The 26,795-nt window shown below is 42.3% G+C and overlaps 10 non-coding genes across 10 annotated transcripts; 5 read left to right on the forward strand and 5 right to left on the reverse strand.

The window, feature by feature from the left end:
- Nucleotides 1–4,642: 4,642 nt before the first annotated feature.
- Nucleotides 4,643–4,714, reverse strand: TRNAQ-UUG (transfer RNA glutamine (anticodon UUG)). The gene has a single exon. It is a non-coding gene; the product is annotated as a tRNA-Gln (tRNA).
- Nucleotides 4,715–8,558: 3,844 nt separating this feature from the next.
- TRNAS-UGA (transfer RNA serine (anticodon UGA)) lies at nt 8,559–8,640 on the reverse strand. The gene has a single exon. It is a non-coding gene; the product is annotated as a tRNA-Ser (tRNA).
- Nucleotides 8,641–10,028: 1,388 nt separating this feature from the next.
- TRNAS-AGA (transfer RNA serine (anticodon AGA)) lies at nt 10,029–10,110 on the forward strand. The gene has a single exon. It is a non-coding gene; the product is annotated as a tRNA-Ser (tRNA).
- A 1,253-nt stretch (nt 10,111–11,363) lies between these two features.
- Nucleotides 11,364–11,435, reverse strand: TRNAQ-CUG (transfer RNA glutamine (anticodon CUG)). The gene has a single exon. It is a non-coding gene; the product is annotated as a tRNA-Gln (tRNA).
- Nucleotides 11,436–13,521: 2,086 nt separating this feature from the next.
- TRNAS-UGA (transfer RNA serine (anticodon UGA)) lies at nt 13,522–13,603 on the forward strand. The gene has a single exon. It is a non-coding gene; the product is annotated as a tRNA-Ser (tRNA).
- Nucleotides 13,604–16,278: 2,675 nt separating this feature from the next.
- TRNAQ-CUG (transfer RNA glutamine (anticodon CUG)) lies at nt 16,279–16,350 on the reverse strand. The gene has a single exon. It is a non-coding gene; the product is annotated as a tRNA-Gln (tRNA).
- A 4,485-nt stretch (nt 16,351–20,835) lies between these two features.
- On the forward strand, nt 20,836–20,909 carry TRNAT-AGU (transfer RNA threonine (anticodon AGU)). Its single transcript has one exon. It is a non-coding gene; the product is annotated as a tRNA-Thr (tRNA).
- Nucleotides 20,910–22,293: 1,384 nt separating this feature from the next.
- Nucleotides 22,294–22,375, forward strand: TRNAS-UGA (transfer RNA serine (anticodon UGA)). The gene has a single exon. It is a non-coding gene; the product is annotated as a tRNA-Ser (tRNA).
- A 212-nt stretch (nt 22,376–22,587) lies between these two features.
- On the forward strand, nt 22,588–22,661 carry TRNAT-AGU (transfer RNA threonine (anticodon AGU)). Its single transcript has one exon. It is a non-coding gene; the product is annotated as a tRNA-Thr (tRNA).
- Nucleotides 22,662–25,573: 2,912 nt separating this feature from the next.
- Nucleotides 25,574–25,645, reverse strand: TRNAQ-UUG (transfer RNA glutamine (anticodon UUG)). The gene has a single exon. It is a non-coding gene; the product is annotated as a tRNA-Gln (tRNA).
- Between the last annotated feature and the right edge of the window lie 1,150 nt (nt 25,646–26,795).

The raw sequence follows: 26,795 nt of genomic DNA on the forward strand, positions 1-26,795 counted from the left end.
TGTCCTTTTCTTACAGTCTCTTCCAGGTTTTTCCATATCATTATAAGTAAATATCTGTTCAAACAAGAACAAATCAAACACAATGGGGCCGGACGGCTGGAGCCTAATAAACTCTCTGGACACTTTATTAGGCACACCTTGCTAGAACCGAGCTTGATCCCTTTTGCTATAATTTTTCATGCGATTTTTTCTGAAAAGATTTCCCCCAGGATATTTTTTCTTTTTTGAACCATTCACACTAGAGATGGTTATGTGAGAAATACTTAGACCAGTCTGTCTGACTCCAACAACCATACTTCCTCTGGGCACCTACCTGTCCTATTGCCCCCTCCGCGTCTGGAAGAAGAAGCTGCATCTAAGGCAACTGTGCAATATTATGGCGCGCTACGTTTTCTTTTCCAGTTCACACCAGACCTACTCCTGAATCGGCTCTGGTCCCATCACCTTTTCCCGCTGTTACAGCAGTAGACGTTGGTGCAACGACCTTGGATCAGGCTTCTGTTTTTTTCTCCTTTGTGATACATGGGGGGAGATTTATCAAAAACTGTGCAGAGGAAGAGTGGTGCAGTTGTCCTCGGCAACCAATCAGATCGCTTCTTTCATTTTTAAAGAGGTCTTTGAAAAAAGAAAGAAGCAATCTAATTGGTTGCAATGGGAAACTGCACCTCTCTTCCTCCACACAAGTTTGTGGCACATTAGTATATGTGAGGGGGGGAAACTTTACAATATACATTAAAACCAAGCACATCATTGTTTTTCTTGTGAAATTCCCAATAAGTTTGATGTGTCACATGACCCTCTTCCTATTGAAAAAACTAAAGTTGGATTTGAAATGGCCAACTTAAAAATTGCCGCCATGGTCACCACCCATCTTGAAAAGTTTCCCCCCTCACATATACTAATGTGCCACAAACAGGAAGTTAATATTCCCATTTTATTCGTATCCATATAAATGGCCCACCCTGTATTTTATGTGAGACAAAAAGTGACACAGTGAGACAAAAAGGAAATAAAGAAGTGAATGTGCGCAGATATACTGCCCGGACATCCGGCCAGATCTATAAAAAATTTCTCTGATCCTATCAAGAGGTGAGTGCCACAAGGTGAAGAGATTATGGTGCCCGTGCTTTCACTCAGTGAGCCAGTACACCCAGTGAGTTTTGGCACCTCGGGGTCACCCCTCCCCGAGGCACAAAAGTACCTTGGGTCTAGACCCTCTCAGCCTCATGGCAAGACCCGGAGGGATCAGGTCACATAGGGGCAGCCATCAAGCTGATTCCTCAGAACCAGCCCCAGAACGCCCTCATACACCAGACCCCTCCATGCAGCACCCATCCCCACCAGCCCCATATCGGCGTTACTGCCCACCGGCATGAAAAACTGATAAGAACAGATGCTACACTTGATCTTAGCCAAAAGGCCCTTGTTACTTTTATTATGTAATACAAGTGAGGGATGCAAATATCTTTTGTTACAAGCAGAGAGGGCTGTATTTTGGAGGACTGAGGATAAACGGGGGCATTTATCATTGTGGGTATGAGCAAAGCTTTTTTTTCCACCTTTTTTTAAGTATTGGTAATGTTAAGGAGAACTTAATTTATCAAATGGTTGCAGGGCATCTGATACATTTTGTGCAGGTGACATTTTCTGAAATTTTACTCTACATATACACCAAATAGCTAAGCTAAGTCTGGGCTGGTGTTTTTTTTTGCAAATTTTGGGTGTTTTTTGTGCCAAATTTGCAAGAAGTGGCAGTTGATAAATTCATTATCACAGCATAAGAGTAACCTTAACCCCTTAAGGACCGTTTTTTTTCCCAGTTTTTGCACTTTAGTTTTTTGCTCCTTGCCTTTAAAAAATCATAACTCTTTAAATTTTACACCTAAAAATCCATATGATTGCTTATTTTTTGCGCCACCAATTCTACTTTGTAATGACGTCAGTCATTTTGCCCAAAAATTTACAGTGAAACGGAAAAAAAATCATTGTGAGACAAACGCCGTTTTGTAACTTTTGTGGGCTTCCGTTTCTACGTAGTACATTTTCCGGTAACAATGACACCTTATCTTTATTCTGTAGGTCCATACAGTTAAAATGATCCCCTACTTATATAGGTTTGATTTTGTCGTAGTTCTGGAAAAAATCATAACTTCATTCAGGAAAATTAATACGTTTAAAATTGTCATATTCTGACCCCTATAACTTTTTTATTTTTCCATGTATGAGGCGGTATGAGGGCTAATTTTTTGTGCCGTGATTTGAAGTTTTTAACGGTACCATGTTTGCATTGATAGGACTTATTAATCGATGAATTTTTTGGCGCGTACGCCATTGACCGTGCGGCTTAATTAACAATATATTTTTGTAATTCGGACATTTCCGCACACGGCGATACCATATATGTTTATTTTTATTTTTATTTACACTGTGTTTTTTTTTATGGGAAAAGGGGGTGATTCAAACTTTTAATAAGGAAGGGGTTAAATGTTCTTTATTAACACTTTTTTTTCACTTTTTTTTGCAGTGTTATAGCTCCCATAGGGACCTATAACACTGCACACACTGATCTCTTATACTGATCATTGTTATCCAATAGGGATCTATAACACTGCACACACTGATCTTTTACATTGATCAGTGGATCCTCATAGGAAACCAGTGATCGATGATTTTGCCGCTTGACTGCTCATGCCTGGATCTCAGGCACTGAGCAGTCATTTGGTGATCGGACAGCGAGGAGGCAGGTAGGGACCCTCCCGCTGTCCTGTAAGCTGTTCGGGATGCCGTGATTTCGCTGCGGCTATCCTGAACAGCCCACTGAGCTAACCGTTACTTTTTACTTTCACTTTTAGCCCCGTGGCTCAGCTTTGAGCGAGCAGCTGAAGGGTTAATAGTGCGCGGCACTGCGATCAGTGCCGCACCCTATTAGCGGTGGGTCCCGGCTTCACTATGATGCTGGGCCCGCCGTGATATGATGCGGGGTCACCGTGGGACCCCACATTATATCACGGGAGCGGGACCAAGGACGTACTCATACGTCCTTGGTCCTTAAGAGGTTAACAGCTGGTCTGTATGCACTTTTTGAGAAAAATAATTTGTAAATCCAAAAATTGCAAAAACTAAACAAAAAACAAGGTGCAAATGTGTGACAAATCTACACACAAAAACAGCTCAAAACACAATGGTGAATGCCCCCCAGAGCAGGAGTGATGTGTTATGGGGATTTGCTCCTACTCTGGACAGTTCCTGAAATGGGCAGAGGTGTCAGCAGAGAGCACTGTGGTCAGACAGAAAAGAAATCCAAAAAGAAAAGAACTTCCTGTGGAGCATACAGCAGCTGATAAGTAGTGAAAGGATTAAGATTTTTAAGTAGAAGTAATTTACAAATCTGTGTAACTTTCTGGCACCAGTTTATTTAAAAGAAAATGTTTTCCACTGGAGTACCCCTTTAAGTACTACTCACCCTAACTTTATAAAATGTTGAATATTAAGATACTTTGAAATTTTTACTTTGAGACATAACTATAGTGATTTGTTAAGATTACGATATCTAAAGTTAAAAGTTTGTGTATCAGAAAATAACCAGATATATACTTACTGATGATAATAACTAAAATATATATATTTATGGTCCTGTTGCACAGTTGTGGTTTACCTGTCATTATACAGAGATGGGACAAGAGATAATTATATGACAGTAAATTATTCACCGCAAAATCCCAGTGAATCTCTATGTAATTATATATTTCGGTTCCTCCCTAAGTTACAGACATCACTGAGGATCTTTACTCATCTGTGTAGAATATGAGGAAATCTTATGGGAACTATAGGAGAACATCAAGCCTAGTTAAAGGGGCACCCTGCAGCTTATCCCCCTATCCACGACATGACATCATGCCACTACATCATGCCACTATGGGAGGGGGCGTGATGACAGTCATGCCCCTTCCCATAGACACGCATGGAGGGGGCGGGGTGTGATGTCACAACCACTGTCATAGAAACCCAGCATTTGTCCAGAAGGCCGAGTGCTGTGTGGAGATCTCGGGGGTCCCAGCATCAGGACCCCCGATCAGACATCTTGTTCCCTATCCTTTAGATAGAAGATAAAACGTCTAGCAGCAGATACTCCTTTAAGGAAGAAAAAAATGAAAAAGGAATAATTAAATAATAGAACCTGTATATTCATCAACTATCATCCTGTTATTAGTTACAGGGGTACTCCGCCCCCTAGACATGTTATCCCCTGCCCAAAGGATAGGGGATAACATGTGTAATCGCGATCTCCGGGCTGGCACTACGGTCACGAAAGCCTGGGGCTTCCATGATGGGAATGTCAAGTCATGCCCCCTCCATTCATGTCTATGAGAGGCGGCGTGACAGCTAGTACACACCTCACGCCTCCTCCCATAGACAAGAATGGAGGGGGTGTGGCGGACGTGTTTGCCAGTCATCTGGCATGCAGCAGAGCTTGCTATGTGCACTGGATGACTGGGGTGCCCAGCAGCCGGACCCCTGAGATCAGACATATTATCCCCTATACTTTGGATAGGGGATAACATGTCTAGCAGCAGAGTACCACTTTAAAGGGGATGTATACAATAGTAATGAACTTACTGATAATAATAACTAAAAAAACGCAAGGTCCCACCGAGATTTGAACTCGGATCGCTGGATTCAAAGTCCAGAGTGCTAACCATTACACCATGGAACCAGTTGCACAGTTGTGGTTTACCTGTCATTATACAGAGATGGGACAATAGATGATTATATGACAGTAAATTATTCACAGAAAAATCCCAGTGAATCTCTATGTAATTATATATTTTGGATCCTCCCTAAGTTACAGACATCACTGAGGATCTTTACTCATCTGTGTAGCATATGAGGAAATATTATGGGAACTATAGGAGAACATCAACCCTAGTTAAAGGGCCACCCCGACGCCTTATCCTCCTATCCCTGCCCTCTCATGACATCATGCCACTACCACCTCCATGCATGTCTATGGGAGGGGGCGTGATGACAGTCATGCCCCCTCCCATAGCCACGCATGGAGGGGGCAGGGCGTGATGTCACAATCACTGTCACAGGAACCCAGCATTTGTCCAGAAGGCCGAGTGCTGTGCGGAGATCATGGGGGTCCCAGCATCAGGACCAGGGCCACCATCAGAGGGATACAAGTCATACACCTGTATGGGGCCCAGAGCTTCAGGGGGGGCCCGGACGTCCCTGGACCTTTTTTTTTTAAATTGGCCTGTCAGTGAGTGACTGCAACTGTCACTCACTGACCGCTGGGTGCCCCCCAAGACTATGACCAGGCCTCATAGTCCGGGGGGGCCTGCACATTTCTATTAAAATTACCTTTTTGTAGGGCGTGGGCCCCTTAAGAAACAGGTCAGGGGTCGGACAAGTCAGGGGCTGATTGGAGTAGAGACTTCACGTGCGCCGCGCAGGCATGCACGTGATGTCTACTTCAGACATCTGACCTATCCCTGCCTACGTCCCCACGCGATCTCCAGCATCAGTGACAGGACTAGGAGCAGCAGCCTCAAACCGTTGCATTCGATCCCCGGCAGGGTAGGTAAACTGGTGCGGGGGGCCCTGGGGCGTGGAGGGGGGCGTATGGTGGTTAGGGGACTACAAGGGTGATGAGAGGTGCAGGGGAGGGGTGTTATGGTGGTCTTAAGAGGTGCAAGGGTGATAAGAGGTGCGGGGGGTGTTATGGGGGTCATAAGAGGTGCAAGGGTGATAAGAGGTGCGGGGGGTGGTGTTATGGGGGGTCATAAGAGGTGCAGGGGGTGTTATGGGGGTCATAAGAGGTGCAAGGGTGTTATGGGGGTCATAAGAGGTGCAGGGGGGGTTATGGGGGTGATTAGAGGTGCAGGGGGGTTATGGGGGTGATGAGAGGTGCAGGGGGGTTATGGGGGTGATAAGAGATGCAAGGGGGTTATGGGGGTGATACGAGATGCAGGGGGGGTTATGGGGGTGATAAGAGATGCAGGTGGGGTGTTATGGGGGGGGAATAAGAGGTGTAGGGGGTTATGGGGGTCATAAGAGGTGCAGGGGTGTTATGGGGGTCATAAGAGGTGCAGGGGAGTTATGGGGGTCATAAGAGGTGCAGGGGTGTTATGGGGGTGATAAGAGGTGCAGGGGTGTTATGGGGGTCATAAGAGGGGCAGGGGTGTTAAGGGGGTGATAAGAGGTGCAAGGGGGTTATGGGGGTGATAAGAGGTTCAGGGGGTTATGGGGATGATGAGAGGTGCTGGGGGGGGGGGGGCGATGAAAGGTGCCATGGGGGGTTTGGGGTGATGAGAGGTGCAGGGGGGTTATGGGGATGATAAGAGGTTTTGGGGGGTGATGAGAGGAGCCGTGGGGGGGGGGGGGTGATAAGAGGTGTAAGGGGGTTATGGGGGTGATAAGAGGTGCAGGGTGGTTATAGGGGTGATGAGGAGAGATGCAGGGGGGATATAGGGGTGATGAGATGTGCAGGGGGGTTATGGGGGTGATGAGGAGAGGTGTAGGGGGGTATGGGGGTGATGAGGAGAGGTGCAGGGGGTGATGAGAGGTGCAGGGGGGTTATGGGGGTGATTAGAGGTGCAGGGGGGTTATGGGGGTGATGAAAGGTGCAGGGGGTTATGGGGGTGATGAGGAGAGGTGCAGGGTGGTATGGGGGTGATGAGGAGAGGTTCAGGGGGTGATGAGAGGTGCAGGGGGGTTATGGGGGTGATAAGAGGTGCAGGGGGGTTATGGAGGGTGATGAGGAGAGGTGCAGGGGGTGATGAGAGGTGCAGGGGGGTTATGGAGGGTGATGATGAGAGGTGCAGGGGGGTGATGAGAGGTGCAGGGGGGTTATGGAGGGTGATGAGGAGAGGTGCCCCCAGCACCTCTCCTCATCACCCCCCATAACCTCCCTGGTTATAGTATTGATGAGGAGAGGTTTGGGGGGGGGGGTTATGGGGCTGATGAGGAGTGATGAGGACACAGAGGATAAGAGGGGGTGTATATGTATATATGATGTGTATGCATGTGTGGCAGCATTATATTCAGGGTACAGTGTGTGGCATGATTATATTTAGTGGGTACAGTATATAGTAGTATTATATTCAGTGGATACAGTGTGGGGTAGTATTATATTCAGTGGATACAGTGTGTCAGTATTATATTCAGTGGATACAGTGTGGGGCAGCATTACATTCAGGGTGCAGTGTGTTGCAGTATTATATTTAGTGGGTACAGTGTGTGGTAATATTATATTTAGTGGAAACTGTGTGTGGAAACCCTGTAGTTTCTAGCTACACCTATGGGGGCAACTGTTAACAGAGGGGCCTACCCAAACTATATGGAGCCCCCTATATAGTTTAGGTAGGCCCCTCTGTTGCTTCCATATAGTTTGGGTAGGACCCTCTGTTAAAGGAATAGTCTGGTGAAAAATAACTTTTCCAAGGATATGGGATAAGTTATCGATCGCAGGAGGGTGCAAGTGCTAGGGCCCCCTTTGCGGGGCACAGGCAGTTTGCTGGAAGCTGACGTTTGTAACCCGCAGGAAGCAGCGGCCGGCACCCCCCTCCATGTATCTCTATGGGGTACACGGAGGGGCATGTCGGCCGGCGCTCCGTGCAGGGTATGGTATGCCCCCCCTCCCAGCCGTGCAGGAGATAGTGGGGGGCCCAATGCTCGGACCCCCTGTTATCTATAACTTATCCCCTATCCTTGGATAGGGGATGATTTATTTTTTAGGGAGTGCCCAGGCATTGAGCTGTGTGAGGGGCCCCGAAATTAATGATGGCAGCCCTGATTGGGACCCCCGATCAGATATCTTGTTCCCTGTCCTTTGGATAGAAGATAAGATGTTTGGCAGCAGATACTCCTTTAAGGAAGAAAAAGATGAAATTATTTAATAATGGAACCTGTATATTCATCAACTATCATCCTGTTATTAGTTACAGGGGTACTCCGCAACTAAAAATGTTATACCCTATCCATAGGATAGGGGATAACGTGTGTAATCACGATATCCGGGCTGGCCCTATGGTCACGAAAGCCTGGGACTTCCATGATGGGGATATCAAGTCATGCCCCCTCGATTCATGTCTATGGGAGGGGGCGTGACAGCTAGTACACACCTCACGCCTCCTCCCATAGACATGAATGGGGGTGTGGCGGCCATGTTTGCCAGTCATCTGGCATGCAGCAGAGCTTGCTATGTGCACCGGATGACTGGAGTGCCGCGGCAGAGATCACAAGGGTCCCCAGTGGCTGGACCCCTGCGATCAGACATATTATCCCATATACTTTGGATAGGTTGTAACATGTCTAGCAGCAGAGTACCCCTTTAAAGTGGATGAATTCAATAGTAATGAATGTGTTTTTCCTGGTGGATGTGGAACAGTGGACACTCTGTTCCGGGGACAGTCTAAGGGAACAAGGCCGAGGTAACCTTTCATAATCTGAAAATATACCAATTGTTCTATCACCTTCAATATTAAAAATGAAAAAAAATTTTGGGATTATAATAAACAGTAAAAATCAGTTTAATACTAAAATGAAAAAGGAGCCGCTGTGAACAGGATTTGAACCTGTGCGGGGAGACCCCATTGGATTTCAAGTCCAACGCCTTAACCACTCGGCCATCACAGCTTACACTGAGCAATGTTTTTACCAGGTGTCTTCTAGGGATAGTTAAGGCGCTGATCCACCCCTGAGGGGCCGTAGGACTCTATTACACAGGATCAGATACATTATACACAACACAGTCCCAGCAAAGTTCATCTCATTGTTATTACACATTTATATCTCCCCGAGTCACAATCTACACAACATTCAGATGGATGAGGATATAACGGGGGCTCGTCTTTCAGCCGAAAGAGAATTCTTAAATGCGCTCCACCTCTACTTCTGTGCTGCCTTCAGAAACTTGGAAAGTAGCATTACCAGTAAGTACAAATTTTCCCTATCTACAAGTAGGATAAATATTCCCTGATTGACACTGACACCTGCTGGCTGCATGGAGTAATACATTCCTCATTTATGTTAAAACTATTGTAACAAGAGGTCATTGTGGGTCTTCTAATTAATGTTTCAAAAAAAATCACCACCCAAAACGTAATAATGCGGTCAGAAATTGAATTGTTATAGATGGGACTCTGCTGCACAACACACACGGCGGAATTTTCTCCAGGGAAACATGCTGCGGAAATTATTTTTGCCGAATCTGCCCAAGACGATGTCTGTCTAAGACAATGGTGCATTTGAGAGCGGTCGTAGTGCCAGGATATTCCGCCGGTGCCCACTGTCTCCGAAATGCCCGTCTGAAATTTTTTTGCCATGTTAACATAGCCTTTATATGCCTTCCCTGGCCATAACAAGATTTTTGTTTTGTTCAAAAACTGCAAGAAATAAAAAATAAAAATAAATAAATAAATAACTGTAAACACATGGCACCCTTTTTGGACCCAAAAATGTTTGGTGGTCAGATGTTATCTGGGAGTCAATTGAGAAATATAGAGAACAAATTTTTGGGTGGTGGTTTCACCCTTAGGGCTAGAGACACACTTGCCCCCCCCCAAAAATTATACTCGCTGTATCACATTTTTTGGGACCTAAAACCCAGCAGTCAGTTGCTAGCTGGGAGTCAATATGAAACACCACAGACATCCATGGTATATTTTTTTAAGATTTTTTTTTTTACCTCTTTTGTGGCATTTATAGGCTCAGTGGTAGTTTTCCAAATTCAGTTAGCTCTGGGGATATTTTTCTCTCATAGAAAAACAAAACATCAGAAAAAACACTGAGTTTGTTTTGATAGTGGTGTTTTTTTTTCCCCGGTGTTTTTCTTTTACCCAGTTCTTTATTAGAAATCCTTTAGTCACGTGATGAAAGAATCACGTGAAATGTAAAAAAAAAAAGGCAGGAGATAAAGTGAAACACAAAAAAACCCCAATATTAATTAACACTATTTTTTGGGCAAAAAAACAACAACTGCAGTCCTCCTACTTGTGACAACATTCTGATCAATGTTTCAATCTGTAGTCGTGGCCGAGTGGTTAAGGCGATGGACTAGAAATCCATTGGGGTTTCCCCGCGCAGGTTCGAATCCTGCCGACTACGTCAGCCCTTTTTGTTTGCAGTCTCCATTTTTTTTCTTTTTCTATAATATATAATTAAAGGGGTATTCCAGGCAAAAACTTTTTTATATATATCAACTGGCTCCGGAAAGTTAAACAGATTTGTAAAATACTTCTATTAAAAATCTTAATTCTTCCAATAGTAATTAGCTTCTGAACTTTTCTGTCTAACTGCTCAATGATGATGTCACATGCTGCACAGCTCCCGGGACGTGAGTCAACAGAAAGCAGTTAGACAGAAATAGCAACTCAACTTCAGAAGCTAATAACTATTGGAAGGATTAAGATTTTTTAATAGAAGTAATTTACAAATCTGTTTAACTTTCCGGAACAAGTTGATATATAAAAAAAAGTTTGGGCCTGGAATACCCCTTTAATGTATGATGAGGAATAGGTTTATTTTACTCCGATGAGAATGAAGGTGCCGGTCTGATTGTATGAAATGACAAAGGACGTCCCGTCCAGATTTTAGTATAAAGAAAAGGACAAGACTGTTGAGATTCAAACTCAGGATCTCCTGTTTACTAGACAGGGACTTTAACCAACTAAAGCCACAGCAAAACACATTTTCATTCAGGTTAAAATTGGGTAAAAAAAATAAAAACATTTTTCACCTCACCTATCTCTACTGCTGCCATACAACAGTGCCCGGTCCACACTGATCTTCACTTCCCGGTCCACATCTTGAAAAAGGAAACATCTTCTTAGCCAACTACTATCTGAGGCCGGGCCCTGCTGTGTGGGCATTTCCTGTACGGAGGTTGGGAGCAGGAAGTGGAGGTCACCAGGGACTCAGCACCATAGGATGGAGGATCTGTGAGGTGAATAGTACTTTTTTTTTAATTCATTTTCTTTTTTTGTTTTGCCACTTTGGAAATTGTTAATATTACACCAAGTACTCTCATCAGTCAAATTCACTAGGTTCAGACACCAAACTCTTTCTATGGGTTGTCCCATCAATGTTTCTGTATGTGGAGTGGTCTCAGGCCCTGGATTTAGGGTCCAGTTTCTCTGGAGGGGTGGGTTTGACTTCCACCACTTCCAGTGTTGTTTTCTAAATTTTTTATTTACTTAATTTACCCTCCCCCCCCCCCCCCCCCTCCCTAAAATGTCTGAAGGTGTCCACCAGTTATAGATATTAAAGGACATTTATCATTGTGTGTTTTTAAAAATTGAGTTTTGAAGTCATATATTTACTATCACATTGTGTTTGATTAAAAAAAATAATAAGAGTTAAGGTCCCACCGAGATTTGAACTCGGATTGCTGGATTCAGAGTCCAGAGTGCTAACCATTACACCATGGAACCTTATAAATCTGATAACTCTTATGGGATCTCAAGTGAGGACAGAGGGGGAAGAGCTGATACACCTTCAATATGTTTAGGTTTATGAATTCAGGTAGAAGACAGACATGGTGCACATGTACAATCTTGCACAATGATCTGATTGCTTCTCAGCATAATTTCAAAAACTAACAGGTTGTTAGTATATACGTTTTGATCAAAAAGTTCAAAGCCCACTCGCCACGTCAAGGCCACCTATTTAGAGTGGGTCCCTAACGTCCCTAGCATAAAATGGCGTAGCACTGGGCGGCGACCACCACCGCCGCGACACCAGTGCCCACAGGGGGAACGACCCACTGGCAGAGCGGCCCCAATGCCACTCAAACCAGTCCATGGGTCGCACCTCCCCGCAGACACGGCGCCACGGCAGCAAAGGATGCTGCACAGCACCACACCAGTGTGAACAAGGTGTAATAGCTCACTTACCATGGTCTCCCAATCAAACTGGGAGGCTGCCAGGAAAGAAAAGGTCCATGTGTAGTTAACTACTACTTATATAGAGTTGGGCTGAGGGGGTGGGGAAGAGTGCAAACGACATGTTCAAACAAAAGAAGAAAAAAAAGAGGGGATAGAAAACACAATGTGAATTCAGGTAGAAAACTGGTGTGGTGCTGTGCGGCGTCTGTTGCTGCCGTGGCGCCATGTCTGCGGGGAGGTGCGACCCATGGACTGGTTTGAGTGGCATTGGGGCCGCTCTGCCAGTGGGTCATTTCCCCTGTGGGTACTGGTGTCGCGGTGGTGGTGGTCGCCGCCCAGTGCTACGCCATTTTATGCTAGGGACGTAAGGGACCCACTCTAAATAGGTGGCCTTGACGTGGCGAGTCGGCTTTGTACTTTTTGATCAAAACGTATATACTAACAACCTGTTAGTTTTTGAAATTATGCTGAGAAGCAATCAGATCATTGTGCAAGATTGTAGATGTGCCCCATGTCTGTTTCTTCTATCTGAATTCACATTATGTTTAGGTTTATGTTCATACACATTGTTTACTTGGTGATCATAGACGACCCCTAAAAATATATAGAGACACATTACATTACTACCAATATCAGCAACACCAAGAACATCAATAAGGTGTCAATAAATTATGAAATCTGTAACCTCATGGAAATATAACAAGTAATAACATAGTGACTGTACACATAACAATATCAATGTGGAAATATGTAAGTGCTACAGTATATAGAAAATGTTCATATGTGTACGATGGTGATAAGGATTCACAAGGACTTACAATCTACAAGAGGAGGGAAACAGTGGGGGATGGGGAAATCTGGTCATCTATGAGAGGTCAGGGAAGTAGCCATTCATAGTGTGGTGGTAGTAGGGTTATTACAGGTCGTAGGCTTTCTTGTAGAGATGGGTCTTCAGGTTTCTTTTGAAGGTCTTGATGGTGGGTGAGAGCCAGATGTGCCGGGGGATTGTGTTTTGATATATGGGGGAAGCTCGGGAGAAGTCTTGGAGATGGTTGTGTAAGGTGCGGATGAGGGGAGAGCACAGGTGGAGGTTGTGAGAGGATCACAGGGTTTATGTGAGGGACCGTATGGGGAGATCAGGTCAGAGATGTATGGGGGGGATACAGGTTGTGGACATCCTTGTATGTCATGGGGAACAGTTTAAGGTAAGTTCATTGGCCAACGGGTAAAGCTAGTGAATTGATTGGCCGAGGGGAGCGAAAGAGGAGGAGCGAGGGGATTGGTGGATAAGGCAGGCAGAAGAGTTGAGGATGGAATTGAGGAGTTGAGGATTTCGCAGTGTGAATGTACCCTTATAGAGTTGATGCCCCCCACACTTCATGGTTTTCAACCATGAATATTTACTACTATACCGTAGAGATGACTCTGGAGCCACCGTTATATCTTCATCCATCTGAATGTTGTGTAGATTGTGACTCAGGGAGATATAAATGTGTAATAACAATGAGATCAACTTTGCTGGGACTGTGTTGTGTATAATGTATCTAATCCTGTGTAATAGAGTCCTACGGCCCCTCAGGGGAGGATCAGCACCTGAACTGTCCCTAGATGATAAGATGAATGAAATGTGTAAGCTGTGATGGCCGAGTGGTTAAGGCGTTGGACTTGAAATCCAATGGGGATTCCCCGCACAGGTTCAAATCCTGTTCACAGCGGAATTATTATTTTTTTACTTTTAGTATTAAAATGATTGGGACATTTTTTATCATTCATAATAACAATCTTTTTTTCTAATTTAATAATTAATAATTTGATATTTAATTGGATTTTTTTTTCATATTCTGAAAGGTTACCCATAACTTGTTCTCCTAGACCTTCTTTTTTTTCTGCTTTCTATTAGGTTTCTAAGTGGCGCTGTGGCTTAGTTGGTTAAAGTGCCTGTTTTTTTTTATTAGCATTATTTTTTATTCAAAGCTTACAGAAAAAAAATACAAGTTCTTACAAATACAATACAACAAGTTACAAATACATATGCATTTATTAGGTCCTATTATAACCCACCCCACCCTTCACCCACAATGGCAGGGGAAATATATATATATATATATATATATATGTATCTCGTCTTATCCGCACCTCTCTCTGAAAATTCCGGAATCATCCTAATTATCAGTGTACCATAGTCTCCACTTTTTCTTCCATATATCAAAAAAAAAAATTCTGACTTTTTGCTTTTAACCTTTTCAAAACCTTTAACCCTTTGCAACTCTAGTTTCCATTCTAGACTACTCGGGTTTTTGTTAGAAATGCATTTCCTCATTATAATCAACCTCCCTGTACTCCATGCATTCAAGATCAACTTCTTTTTGGCCACAGGTAGGTTAGGGATTAGACCAAACAGGAAAACTCCTGGTTTCCACTCCAAACTAACACCTATTTTTCTTTTAATCTGTTCTTTAATTTCAAACCAAAAATCATTTATATATGGGCACTCCCACAGCATATGAAGCAGATTCACTTTGGCCCTTCCACATTTTGGGCAGTCCGCATGGGCACGAATTTTCCATTTGCATAGATCTTTAGGGGTATAATATAGTCTATGCAATAGCATAAACTAAGAGGTTCGAAATTTTTCATTTTCCGACATCTGGACCACACTCGCAATCATTCCCTTCCAAGTGGTCTCATCCGACAGCACTCCTTCTTTTGCCCTCTCTCCTTTACTTTTAACTTTCATCCCCTCTAGTTTCTCTAATCGAAGAATTTTATATACTGCAGACAGCCCCAATTTCCTACCCCCATCCACCAATTCAATCAAGGGATGGTGCTGGATACTAAGAGCCCTTGTATCCTTAGTATACTTTACAACATGTTCTAGTTGGAGGAAACCAAATTTATATTTATCATCTAACCCAAACTCCCTCTGCAGATCTTCAAATGTTTTTAATTTCCCTTCACTGAACATTTGCTCAACATATACTATCCCCTTTCTTAACCATAAACCATAATGCTCAATTTTACTTATTTCATTCAAATTATTATTTTCCCACAGTGGAGTAAATTTCACACTTCCTATAAAGTTTAAAACACGTTTAACTTTCCTCCACACCCAGTTTGCTTGTGCACCAATTGTATCCTTCTTATTCTGAAAGGTTACCCATAACTTGTTCTCGTAGACCTTATTTTTTTTTCTGCTTTCTGTTAGGGTTCTAAGTGGCGCTGTGGCTTAGTTGGTTAATGCGCCCATCTAGTAAACAGGAGATCCTGAGTTCGAATCTCAGCAGTGTCTTGTCCTATTCTTCCAGTCTCTGCAAGGTTTTTCTATATCATAATGGGGGACATTTATCTATGTTTGTTTATGTATTCCTCTTTTAGTTATATTTTTCTTACTAATTTTTTGCTTATGTGTGACTTATTTATAAACTGGTTTCAGCCTGTTGATAAATTTCATTCACTTAAGCAATTTTTCTTTTTTTGCTTTGGTAGTGTCTTTTTCTGCTCCATGTCTGAGCTGGAGTAAATTTAGTAGGTTTTTTAATGAGATGCGACTTTCGCACTTGATAAATCTCTGACCACTGCAAGTCAAAAATCACTTTTTGCTTTGGTAAGCAAGATTTTTATTTTTTTCTTAGGACACTGAACATGCAAAAAGTCGCAGAAAAAAGAGCGTAGTCGCACGTGCGACTTTTTTGCGACAATTTTAAGCAAAAAAAACCCTACTAAATGCTTTGATAAATGTCCCCCCTTATGTAAATATCTGTTCAAACAAGAACAAATCAAACAAAACGAGGCCGGACAGCTACAACCAAATATACTCTTTCTGGACACTTTATTAGGTACACTTTACTAGTACAGGGCTGGATCCCTTTTTTGCTATAATTTTGCATGGCATTTTTCCTACAAGGTGTTAAAAACATTCCTCACTGGATTTTTTTTCTTTTTTTGGACCATTCTCTGTAAACCCGAGAGATGGTTGTGCATGAAAATCCATCTAACGCCAACCATGTCACATTCAAAGTCACTTAAAGGGGTATTCAGGAAGAAAAAAAATTTCAAATCAACTGGTGCGAGAAAGTAATACAGATTTGTAATTTACTTTAAATTATATTTTTAAAAAATTGGAAACTTTTTTTTACCTTTGAAGTACAACTTTAAATCTCCCTTTTTCCCGTTATGATGCTCAGTTTAAACTTCAAAAAGTTGTCCTGTCCACATGTACATGACTAAATGCAGTGAGTTTCTTCCATTTGATCGGTTGATTATCTATTTGTGTGAAGAAAGAATTAAACAGGTGACCTAATAAAGTGACCTGTAGATAAACCTGTAAATGTTTTGGGAGGAAGATATAATTTTATAAGATTACAAAAAAAATCTAAATAATGATAAAAGAAGGTCCCACCGAGATTTGAACTCGGATCGCTGGATTCAGAGTCCAGAGTGCTAACCATTACACCATGGAACCTCATGAAGCAAATGACTCTTCGGGGATCTCTAGGCTGGACAGAGAGGGAAGAGCTGATACAACTTCAAAAGGTTTAGGTTTATGTTCATACATATTGTTTACTTGGTGATCATAGACGACCCCTAAAAATATATAGAGACACATTACATTACACTCAATATCAGCAACACCAAGAACATCAATAAGGTGTCTATAAGTCATGAAATCTGTAACCACATGGAAATATAACAAGTAATAACATAGTGACTGTACACATAACAATATCAATGTGGAAATATGTAAGTGCTACAATATATAGGAAAATATTCATATGTGTATGATGGTGATAAGGATGAAGGATGAGTTTGACTCCTTCACCATTTTATTATTATTATTATTTATTTTTGTAGCTCCCTTGGTTCCAGGACACTGTACATATGATAAGTTTTAAATACATAACACAAACACAAGTACAATAAATGTGATAGAGAAGAGAGAGGGACCTGTCTGTAAGGACTTACAATCTACAAGAGGAGGGAAACAGTGGGTGATGGGGACATCTGGTCGTCTATGAGAGGTCAGGGAAGTAGCCATTTGTAGTGTGGTGGCAGTAGGGTTATTATAGGTCATAGGCTTTCTTGTAGAGATGGGTCTTCAGGTTTCTTTTGAAGGTCTTGAGGGTGGGTGAGAGCCGGATGTGGCGGGGGATTGAGTTTCGGTCTATGGGGGAAGCTCGGGAGAACTCTTGGAGATGGTTGTGTAAGGTGCGGATGAGGGGAGAGCACAGGTGGAGGTTGTGAGAGGATCACAGGGTTTATGTAAGGGACCGTATGGGGAGATCAGGTCAGAGATGCATGGGGAGGGGGATACAGGTTGTGGATGGCCTTGTATGTCATGGGGAACAGTTTAAGGTAAATTCATTGGGCAACGGGTAAAGCCAGTGAATTGATTGGCCGAGGGGAGCGGCAGAGGAGGAGCGAGGGGATTGGTGGATAAGTCAGGCAGAAGAGTTGAGGATGGATTGGAGGGGGGCAAGAGGGCTTGATAGAGGCCACAGAGCAGAATGTTGTACTAGTCCATACAGGAGAAGATGAGGACATGTGCAAGGAGTTTAGTTGAGTCAAATTGAGGAGGAATGAGCACATGTGAGAAATGCTTTTAAGAAGAAAGTGGCAGGAGATGGGGAGGATCTGGATGTGTGGTTTAAAAGACAGTGCAGGGTCAAAGGTGTCCCCAAGGCAGCGGACATGTGGGACTTGGGAGAAAAAGGGGCACCATTGACTGTGATTGATAGATTGGGTGGGGGGTGGGGCGGAATGGGGGAAAGGTAAGGAATTCCATTTTCTCCATGTTGAGTTTAGCAAAACAATCCATGTCTTCTTCTTATAGCCTGAATTAGTCGCAATGTTCAGACAATGTCAAGTAGGGGGATGGGGGGATGGTGTAAGCTCCTGAGAGCATGTTTTTTTCACGTTTTTTTTTTTATTTTATTTATTTTTTTGTCCCCATAGGTGGCTAAATCATATATTCTTGGGATTGCATACACTAAGCATGTCAAACTCAAAGGCTAACATGGGCCAAAAAAACAAGGTTTAAGTTTATGTGGGCCGCATCCAAAAAAGGACATAGTAACGCTGCCCCTTGAATTCTGGGAGCGTGACGTGAACGAACATCAATACGAGGCCCCCACATTAGGTGCAGTATAGTTCCCCCACATTAGCTTGGCAGTATAGTTCCCCACATTAGGTTGGCAGTATGGTTCCCCAACATTAGGTGCAGTATAGTTCTCCCACAATAGGTTGGCAGCATAGTTCCCCCCATTTGGTTGGAAGTATAGTTCCCCCACATTAGGTTGGCTGTATAGTTCCCCCACATTAGGTTGGCAGTCTAGTTCCCCACATTAGGTTGGCAGTATAGTTCCCACACATTAGGTTAGCAGTATAGTTCCCCACATTAGGTTGGCAGTATAGTTCCCCACATTAGGTTGGCAGTGTAGTTCCCCACATTAGGTTGGCAGTATAGTTCCCCACATTAGGTTGGCAGTATAGTTCCCCCACATTAGGTTGGTAGTATAGTTCCCCACATTAGGTTGGCAGTATAGTTCCCCCACATTAGGTTGGCAGTATAGTTCCCCCACATTAGGTTGGCAGTATAGTTCCCCCTCATTAGGTTAGCAGCATCATTCCCCACATTAGGTTGGCAGTATAGTTGCCCCACATTAGGTTGGCAGTATATTTCCCCATATTAGGTTGGCAGTATAGTTCCCCCACATTAGGCTGGCAGTTTAGTTCCCCCACATTAGGTTGGCAGTCTAGTTCCCCCACATTAGGTTGGCAGTCTAGTTCCCCCACATTAGGTTGGCAGTATAGTTCCCCACATTAGGTTGGCAGTATAGTTCCCCACATTAGGTTGGCAGTATAGTTCCCCACATTAGTTCGACAGTATAGTTCCCCACATTAGGTTGGCAGTATAGTTTCCCACATTAGGTTGGCAGTATAGAAAAGCCTCATTGTGAGGCTGAAACGTCACATCTCTGCACATGATGGGTGAATAAACACAGCCTTCATTTGACTTTGGAGTGCCGCTTCTTTACTTTTTCACTGGAGTTCCCCACATTAGGTGCAGTATAGTTCCCCCACATTAGGTGCAGTATAGTTCCCCCACATTAGGTGCAGTGTGTTCCCCCACAGACATATAGCCTTCAACATTTACAGTGTATGGCTGGAGGCTGTATGCCTGTGTACTGCCCCACTTCAGTGCTCTGACCACCACTCCTCCGGTCCGGCCATAGCAGTATGTCCCGGGACCGGAGGAGCGGTGGTCTGAGCACCGAAGCTGATGTGCCGCAGGTCACTTACCATGCTGGCAAGCGCGTGTCTTCCACCTCCATGTTCCGCACCTCTGTTGCTATGGGTGCACGCATGGTACATCAGCGATGTCCCGGCGTGCGCTATCTCTCAGCGGCCCCTGCATTTTAAAACTTAACGCGGGACCACTGAGAGTTGACGGGGGCATCCCTGTGTCCCGAAAACATCTTTCGGGACACAGGGATGTCCGGCTCGCAAATAGATTCATTGTGGGACGCATGCTTGACACCCATGGCATACACTGTTCGATACTGAGCTTTTGCTCAGCATTGATCAGTGTTATCGGTGCTCCACTGCTTTAGCCTGCTGAGGCTTCCTGGAGCATTGGAGCACCCATCAAACAGCAAGGATTCAGGTAAGGGCTCTCCCACCATCCACTCAGCTGAACAGGGCTCCTCAATTTCGCCCTGGATGTCCCGATCATCTCTCAGAGCTTACTTCGATCTTTAAATCACACCGGCCCAATCGGCAATTTCCGGCATTAACCATGGGTCCTGGCTGCTGATAGCAACCAGGACCCACCTGGTATAAAGTGTGCTCCGTTCAAGCTGTGGGAGAGGCACCGGGGTGTACAGTTACACTCTTGGTCCTTAAAGGGCGTATTCAGGAATAAAAAAACAGATTTATAAAAAAAAAACACTCCCCATCTGTCTCCAGGTTGGGTGTGGTTCTCCAGATCAGTTACATTGAAGTGACTGGAGCCAAGTTGTAATACCACACCCAACCCGGAGACTGATTTGGAGTTGTTTTTGTAAGAAATTAGCTCTGCTGGTCTTTATGAGGTTAAAGAGTTTCCCCAATGGTGATATGTCACATGACTATTGTGCAGCACCATGCATGATAGTAACTTTTTGTTTAATTTTTTTCTGTAATCCAAAGAAAGGGAAATATCACAAACTGAACATAATACGGTCAAGTGGGAAAATTCACTATAACCACATACCCCATACCACCGAACCGATCAAACCACAAGGGACACAAAAATAAGGATATAATCAGAAAAACTTTATTGAAAATTCAGATAATATAAAAAAATGAATGGCAGAAGTTGGACTAACCCTAGCTGCAAATAAATGGGATCATTCTCTAATAATTATTCATATAGGTCACAGATAGATAAAGAAATAAATAATATAAGTCACAGATAGATAAATTAATAAAAAGATAGGTCACAGATAGATAAATAAATAAAAATATAGGTCACAGATAGAAAAATAAATAAAAATATAGGTCACAGATAGAAAAATAAATAAATAATGATACAGGTAATAATGATAATTCATATAGGTAACAGATAGATAAATAAATAAATAAATAATCAAACCCATATTGTACACAATATATAGTAAGTGCTGTACCACATGTACTATTTACAGGGATCACCCCTACGTGGTTTCACTGTTAGGCTTACTAGGGGAATTAATGTTTTATTTTTATTATGTAAATACCATTAGTCCTAATTTGTTGTAGAAACAGGATATTCCCATATTCACATATTGATGCAGAAAACAATGTAACAACAACAAAAAAAATTAAGGTTCCACTGAGATTTGAACTCTGGATGTAGAGCCCAGTCTGCAAACTATGACATCGTGGAACCTTCCTCCATCATGATTGGTGGAAACATGTCCCAAAATGTGGCGCTGTGGCTTAGTTGGTTAAAGCGCCTGTCTAGTAAACAGGAGATCCTGAGTTCGAATCTCAGCAGTGCCTTGTCCTTTTCTTACAGTCTCTTCCAGGTTTTTCCATATCATTATAAGTAAATATCTGTTCAAACAAGAACAAACCAAACACAACGGGGCCGGACGGCTGGAGCCTAATATACTCTCTGGACACAATAATTTTTGGCCAAAAAAAAACCAAACACTGCAGTCAACTTGTGGCAACACTATTGCTATCTGTAGTTGTGGCCGAGTGGTTAAGGCGATGGACTAGATATCCATTGGGGTCTCCCCGTGCAGGTTGGAATCTTGCTGACTATGTCAGCCTTTTTGTTTGCAGTCTCCATTTTTATTTTCTTTCTTTTTCTGTAATATATAATTAATGTCTACGTATGATGAGGAATAGGTTTATTTTACTCCGATGAGAATGAAGGTGTCAGTCTGATTGTAGGAAATGACAAAGGACGTCCCGTCCAGATTTTAGAATAAAGAAAAGGACAAGACTGCTGAGATTCAAACTCAGGATCTCTTATTTACTAGACAGGCGCGTTAACCAACTAAAACCACAGTAAAACACATTTTCATTCAGGTTAAAATTGGGTTAAAAATAAATAAAAACATTTTTCACCTCACCTATCTCCACTGCTACCATACAACAGTGCTCGGTCCACACTGATCTTCACTTCCCGGTCCACATCTTGAATAAGGAAACATCTTCTTAGCCAACTACTAGCTGAGGCCGGTCCCTGCTGTGTGGGCATTTCCTGTACGGAGGTTGGGAGCAGGAAGTGGAGGTCACCAGGGACTCGGCACCATAGGATGGAGGATCTGTGAGGTGAATAGTACTTTTTATTTATCATTAATTTTTTTTCTCCTTTTGCAACTTCTTTTTGGATATTTTTAATATTTCACCAAGTACTCTCATCAGTCAAATTCACTCAGTTCAGACACCAAACGCTTTCTATGTGTTGTCCCATCAATTTTTTTGTATATGGATGTGTATTGTGGCAGAGTGGTGGAGGCGGGAGGCTCGAATCTCACCACTGCCAATGTGAACGGATCTCGCGGATAGACCCATTCACACTGATGGTTCTGTTCACTGCGTGGAATTCTACTCGTGGAATTATACGGGAATTCCGCAGTGTGAACATACCCTTATAGGGTTGACGCCCCCCACACTTCCTGGTTTTCAACCATGAATATTTCCTAATATACCGTATAGATGACTCTGGAGCCCCCGTTATATCTTCTTCCATCTGAATGTTGTGTAGATTGTGACTCAGGGAGATATAAATGTGTAATAACAATCAAAACAACTTTGCTGGGACTGTGTTGTGTATAATGTATCTGATCCTGTGTAATAGAGTCCTACGGCCCCTCAGGGGAGGATCAGCACCTGAACTGTCCCTAGATGGTAAAATCAATGAAATGTGTAAGCTGTGATGGCCGAGTGGTTAAGGCGTTGGACTTGAAATCCAATGGGGTCTCCCCGCACAGGTTCAAATCCTGTTCACAGCGGAATTGTTATTTTTTACTTTTAGTATTTTTTATCATTCATACTGACAGTTTTTTTTTCTAATTTAATAATTTGATATTTAATTGTATTTTTTTTTTCATATTCTGAAAGGTTACCCATAACTTGTTCTCAGAGACCTTCTTTTTTTTCAGCTTTTTTTTCAGCTTTTTTTTTTTTTTTTTTTTTTTTTTTTTTTTAAATCAGGTTCATGAGTGGTGCTGTGGCTTAGTTGGTTAAAGTGCCTGTCTAGTAAACAGGAGATCCTAAGTTCAAATCTCAGCAGTGCCTTGTCCTTCTCTTACAGTCTCTAGGCTTTTCTATATCATAATATGTAAATAACTGATCAAACAAGAACAAATAAAACAAAACAAGGCCGGACAAATAGAGCCAAATATACTCTTTCTGGACACTTTATTAAGTACACTTTACTAGTACAGGGCTGGATCCCTTTTTTGCTATAATTTCGCATGCCATTTTTCCTACAAGATGTTATAAACACTGGATATTTTTTCTTTCTTGGACCATTCTCTGTAAACCCGAGAGATGGTTGTGCATGAAAATCCATCTAGCGCCAACCATGTCACATTCAAAGTCACTTAAAGGGGTATTCTGGAGGTAAAAAATGTTTCAAATCAACTGGTGTGAGTGAAACTTTTTTTACCCTCCCTTTTTCCCGTTCTGATGCTCAGTTTAAACTTCAACACGTTGTCTTGTCGACATGTACATGCCTAAATGCAGTGAGTTTTTTCCATTTGATCGCTTGATTATCTATTTGTGTGAACAAATACTTAAACGGGTGACCTAATAAAGTGGCCAGTAGATAAACATGTAAATGTTTTGGGAGGAAGATATAATTTTATAAGATTAAAAAAAATATACAATAATCCTAATAGAATGAAGGTTCCACCAAGATTTGAACTTGGATCACTGGATTCTGAGTCCAGAGTGCTAACCATTACACCATGGACAACTTAATTATCTTTGTTATGAGGATGGCTATAAAACTTTCTGTTTTATAAATAGTAATAAATAGTAATTCAAATAGGTCACAAATAGATAAATAAATAAATAATGATAATTCATACAGGTAACAGATAGATAAATAAATAAATAATCAAACCCATATTGTACACAATATATAGTAAGTGCTGTACCACATGTACTATTTACAGCTATCACCCCTACGTGGTTTCACTGTTAGGCTTACTCAGGGAATTAATGTTTTATTTTTATTATGTAAATATCATTAGTTCTAATTTGTTGTAGGTACAGGATATTCCCATATTCACACATTAATGCAGAAAACAATGTAACAACAAAAAATATATAGTTCAACTGAGATTTGAACTCTTTATATAGAGTCCAGTGTGCAAACAATTACATCATGGAACCTTCCTCCTTGATGATCCATGGAAAAGTGTCTCAATCTGTGGCTTAGTTGGTTAAAGCGCCTGCCTAGTAAACAGGAGATCCTGAGTTCGAATCTCAGCAGTGCCTTGTACTTTTCTTACAGTCTCTTCCAGGTTTTTCTATATCATTTTAAGTAAATATCTGTTCAAACAAGAACAAATCAAACACAACGGGGCCGGACGGCTGGAGCCTAATATACTCTCTGGACACTTTATTAGGCACACTTTGCTAGAACCGAGCTTGATCCCTTTTGCTATAATTTTTCATGGCCTTTTTTCATCAAGGTGCTGAAAAGATTTCCTCCAGGATATTTTTTCTTTTTTGAACCATTCACACTAGAGATGATTATGTGAGAAATACTTAGACCAGTCTGTCTGACTCCAACAACCATACCTCCTCTGGGCACCTACCTGTCCTATCGCCCGCTCCGTGTCTGCAAGAAGAAGCTGCACCTAAGGCAACTGTGCAATATAATGGCGCTACGTTTTCTTTTCCAGTTCACGCCAGACCTACTCCTGAATCGGCTATGGTCCCATCACCTTTTCCCGCTGTAGACATTGGCGCAATGACCTTGGAACATTCTTCTGTTTTGTTCTCCTTTGTGAAACATGGGGGGAGATTTATCAAAAACTGTACAGAGGAAGAGTGATGCAGTTGCCCTTGGCAACCAATCAGATTGCTTCATTCATTTTTAAAGAGGCCTTTGAAAAATGAAAGAAGCACTCTAATTGGTTGCCATGGGCAATTGCATCACTCTTCCTCCACACAAGTTCTTTTATTTTTTAATTTCTTTTCTGACTGACCACATTGCTCTCTGCTGACACCTCTGTCCATGTGAGGAACTGTCCAGAGCAGGAGAAAGTCACCATAGCAAACCTATCCTGCTCTGGACAGTTCCTGACATGGACAGAGATGTCGGCAGATAGCACTGTGGTCAGACAGAAAATAAATTCAAAAAGGAAAGAACTTCCTCTGTAGTATACAGAAGCTGATAAGTACTGGAAGAATTAAGATTTTTTTTAATAGAAGTAATTTACAAATCTGTTTATCTTTCTGGCACCAGTTGATTAAAAATAAATGTTTTCCAGCAGAGTACCTCTTTAAGTAAATATTTTTAGTGTTAAAGGGGTACTCCGCTGGAAAACTTTTTTTAAAATCTACTGGTGCCAGAAAGTTAAACATATTTGTATATTACTTTTATTAAAAAATCTTAATCCTTCAAGTACTTATCAGCAGCTGTATGATCCTTCAGGAAGTTCTTTTCTTTTTGAATTTCCATTCTGTTTGACCACAGTGCTCTCTGCTGACACCTCTGTCCATTTTAGGAACTGTCCAGAGCAGGAGAAAATCCCAATAGCAAACCTATCCTGCTCTGGACAGTTCCTGACATGGACAGAGATGTCGGCAGAGAGCACTGTGGTCAGACAGAAAAGAAATTCAAAAAGGAAAGAGCTTCCTGTGGATCATACCAGCAGCTGATAAGTGCTAGAAGGATTAACATTTTTAAATAGAAGTAATTTATAAATCTGTTTTCCACCAGTTGATTAAAAAAAAAAAAAAAAAAAAAGATGTGTTTTTAGCATTTCAAAAACCCACTGGAGTACCCCTTTAAGTACTACTCACCCTAACTTTATAAAATGTTGAATATTAAGATACTCTGAAATTTTTACTTTGAGACATAACCATAGAGATTTGTTAAGATTACGATATCTAAAGTTAAAGGTTTGTGTATCAGAAAATAACCAGATATATACTTACTGATGATTATAACAAAAAATAAAAACTATTTAAGGTCCCACCGAGATTTGAACTCGGATCGCTGGATTCAAAGTCCAGAGTGCTAACCATTACACCATGGAACCTGTTGCACAGTTGGGGTTTACTTGTCATTATACAGAGATTAGACAATAGATGATTATATGACAGTAAATTATTCACAGCAAAATCCCAGTGAATCTCTATGTAATTATATATTTCGGTTCCTCCCTAAGTTACAGACATCACTGAGGATCTTTACTCATCTGTGTAGAATATGAGAAAATATTATGGGAACTATAGGAGAACATCAACCCTAGTTAAAGGGGCACCCCGCAACTATACTCCTTATCCCCCTATCCACACCCTCTCATGACATCACTCCACTACCCCCTCCATGCATGTCTATGGGAGGGGGCGTGATGACCGTCATGCCCCCTCCCATAGACACGCATGCAGGGGGCGGGGCGTGATGTCACAACCACTGTCACAGGAACCCAGCATTTGTCCAGAAGGCCGAGTGCTGTGCGGAGCTCGCGGGGGTCCCAGCATCAGGACCCCCTGATCAGACATCTTGTTCCCTGTCCTTTGGATAGAAGATAAGATGTCTAGCAGCATATACCCCTTTAAGGAAGAAAAAAATGAAAAAGGAATAATTTAATAATGTAACCTGTATATTTATCAACTATCATCCTAGACATGTTATCCCCTAAACAAGTTGGGATAACATACAAGCTCTCTCCTCTAGAGAGAGGCAACATCATCAGGGAATTCACTTGCTGAAGTTTTTACTGAATCCACTGATGAGGAGGACAAGTTCTTCACCATCTGGAAGGGTCTACAGCACTAATCTGTTACCACAATAGAACCAAGACGTTCAGGGTGGAAGAGAATCTGTTTGTTCAGTTGCCGGTGTGATTAAGGGAAGAAAGGTGTCTAAAGCTACCTTGGTGGAATGGCTTAAGTCTACGATTCTGGATGACTATAAGATCACAGGAGTAGAGTCATCGGATTCCATCAGAGCTCAATCTACTCTCTAAACAACTAAAACTGGAGTCCAGCCTCTGGCACAGCAGTGCTTAATGTGGCATTCAATTAAGTATACCCCCTTTATGTTGCTTTTCAGGTCCCTTCTGTGCTGTCTGAAGTCGAATATGGAAAGGGAAAATTGGTACTTACCTGTAATTTTACTTTCCATGAGTCTGAAGGCAGCACATACAAACCCTCCCTACGAAATATTCAATAGCACAAAGTGGA

This window comes from Hyla sarda, chromosome 4, assembly GCF_029499605.1.
Source record: "Hyla sarda isolate aHylSar1 chromosome 4, aHylSar1.hap1, whole genome shotgun sequence".
Taxonomy (NCBI): domain Eukaryota; kingdom Metazoa; phylum Chordata; class Amphibia; order Anura; family Hylidae; genus Hyla; species Hyla sarda.